Source organism: Cavia porcellus, unplaced genomic scaffold, assembly GCF_034190915.1.
Source record: "Cavia porcellus strain 051 isolate PalLab524CR breed Dunkin Hartley unplaced genomic scaffold, mCavPor4.1 scaffold_32, whole genome shotgun sequence".
In the NCBI taxonomy this organism is placed as follows: domain Eukaryota; kingdom Metazoa; phylum Chordata; class Mammalia; order Rodentia; family Caviidae; genus Cavia; species Cavia porcellus.
This window is the reverse complement of record NW_026947515.1, coordinates 12,174,694-12,177,695: the sequence shown is the minus strand read 5'-3', so window position 1 is coordinate 12,177,695 and position 3,002 is coordinate 12,174,694.

Genomic DNA, 3,002 nt, shown 5'->3' with positions numbered 1-3,002 from the left:
TGATGAAGGAAAGACAGAGAGACAAGACAGAAGCGAGGCGCTCTGGCTCTGAAGCTGCAGGAAGCAGCCTGCATGCGGAGTGCAAGAGGAGTGCGGGTTTAGAAGCAGGAGGGGCCGAGTGACAGATTCTCCCCTTCTGGGGCCGAAGGGATGGCCCTGCCCGCACCTTGACCTTTATCCAGTGAAACTGATTTTAGGCCCCAGAACAATAGAGAACAACTTTGTACAGTTGTATGATTGTCCTAGCTGTGACAGATGCCATAGGAAGCAAACACACTCCCTCCCTGGGGCCTGATCTCAAGGGACTGGGTGGGAAGGGACAGCTGGCAGTGAGGGGTGGGGAAGATGAGGTCAGGGAGAAGGAACTGACTGTGGCCACCTATTTCTGCCTGGAGCTGGTGGGGGTGACGTGCAAGTCACAATTTCAGCAGGCTTAGCAGCCTGTAATAATAAGAAGCTTCAATGGCTTCCAGAGGCTTCTTTCAGAAGATAAATTAGACTTCCTGGTATTTCAGGAATTCACATCTGAGTATGTGCAGACCTTAGCAGACTTACTAAGGGTCCTTGGGATTTCATTTAGTGTCCACGAGGATACTCAAAGTAGTCTCCACTTGAAGAGCCTCCAGTTAATCACACCTACAAAGTCCTTATATTTTGGGGTGCACATCCCTCCAGGGCTCCCCTTGGCCTTTGGGCCTTGAGCTGTGTGTTCCCTCCAACAGACGGTGGCTGCAGGGCTCTGCCAGCTCCCCCAACCCCTGTGCAGCAGTAGCTGGGCCCCAGGCCCCGGCAGTCTCAGGAGGATGGGTCGCACCCCTGTCTGGGCCTTCGTCAGCCTAGCATTGAACCCCAGCTCTGGCACTTTGTAATTGTTGGCCCTTGTGAGAGGAACTTACCATTTTGTGCTTGACTTGGTCTTGAAAAAGTACTTCTGAATGTTTAAAATAAACCAGCAGTGTGTGACCCACAAGCTTGAGGCCCAAGCTCAGCCCTTTAGAGAGGAAGTCTCCCCCCCACCACCCCCCACCCCCAGCTGGGGCTCCTTGGATTTGAGGTGGGGGTGGTTGTCAACCTTTTGTTGCTTTACACCCTCAGCTGAAACCGAAGCTCACTTGAAACTGAGGCTTTACTTTAGGGGCCAGGGATATAGCTCAGCAGCGCTGTGCCTGCCTGGCGAGCACCAGGTCATGAGTTTCTTCCCTGGTACCAAAAAAGAAAGAAAGAAAGAAAGTGGTACTTTGTAACTTCCTGCCAGCCTCCCGCCAAGGTAGCCAGAAGGCAGAGAGGTGGAAAGGATGAAGGCTTGGAATGCCAGCCAGGCCAGTCAGGGCAGGCCACCAACTTCTGTCACCTCCTCTCCCATCAGCTTGTGGGGTTTTTTTCCTCTTCTCTCTTTCTCTGTTTTTTGAGATAGGGCTTCACTCTGCAGTTCAGGCTGGCCTTACACTCATCGTGAACTTCCTGCCTCAGCCTCCCAAAGGCTAGGATTACAGGTGTGCAACATCATGCCCAGCCATGAATATTTTATTTGAAGATAAATATAGATTTGCATATATCTTTTCAGATTTATTTAGGTACTTATTTATTTATTGTTTTTTTAAACAGGATTTTGCTATGTAGTCCAGGCTGGCCTCAAATCTCTGTAATCCTCCTGTCTCAGCCTCCCAAGTGCTGAGATTACAGGCACCCACACCCACACCCAGCATTTGTGTAATTTATTTTTGTTGTACTAGGATTCAGACCCAGGGCCTTCGTGTGGGGTTACATCCCTAGTCCTTCATTTTTTAGATTTATTTATTTATTTTGAGGCAGGATCTTGGTAAACTGCTAAATTGTACAGATTGGCCTCAAATCCTCCTCCCTCTGCCTCCTAGACCGCTAGGGTTACATGAATGTACCAGCGCACCAAGCTTCAATGTGGAAAAGATTTAAGGCTTCCGAAAAAGCTGCACAAGTGGAACAGCACGACCCTTGTAGCTTTCACCTGCATTTTACTGTTCACTTGCTTTTCTTTTTTTTTCCTTTTTTCTTGGTACAGGGATCCAGCTGACAACCTTGCAATCACCAGGGAAGTGCTTGTACCAGTGAGCCACCTCCCCAGCCCTACTCTAACCCTAACCCTAACCCTAAACCTAACCTTCATCAACAGACAATGAAAGGACACATGGGGACGTGCTGTCCATCAGAAAGGCTTGTAAGTACTTTTTTTCTTCCTGTTTCAGGTAGTTCTGGTTGGTCCTGAACTCACTCTATGGGCCAGATTGACCTTGAATTCAATATCATCCTCTTGCCTCAGCCTCTCAAGCGCTGGGGTTGCGGGTGCCCACCCCCATGGGGCCTTGCTCCAAGCACTCATTTCTCTTGTGTGGGATGTTTTTCCCTGCCAGTCCTATTGCAGGACCAAAGACGTCTTAGCAGTAAAAAAACACACCCACAGCCAGACTGATCAGGCTTTCTCAGTCCCAGACCTTGGCTCCAAACTGGTCTTTCATCTCATCAGAGGCAGCCGAGTCCAGGCTGGGCAGGAGATGCTCAAGACAAGCCTGGAACATCCACTCACCGGGAGGGCAGGACGCTCCTGGAAAGCAGCGGGGATCCTGCTCGCCACGTCAGGGGCAACGTGAGCATCAAAATAAATAATCCTGGTGATGGATTGTAACCCACTGACGAAAATATGAATCTGTGAGTTCATGCTGACATACATAAAGGAAGTAAAATGTCTTTATAGAAAAGTGTCTGGCTCACACAGACCCCCCCTGGTTCTCATCCCCTGTGACAGGGTGTTTCTCGATGTTCTTTCTAGCTGGTGTTCCCTTCATTCCCTGGGGAGAACCATGGCTCCAAACAGGACTGTTGATTTACCTACTTAAACTGTATCTTCAGTGTTCACAAAATAACTTCAGGATTGATGTGTGCCCCAGTGCAAACTACTAAGGAAATGCCACTGTGTATTTGCAATTCTTTTTAGCTTAGGTGGTGCCCAGCATTTGAAGCACAAGAAC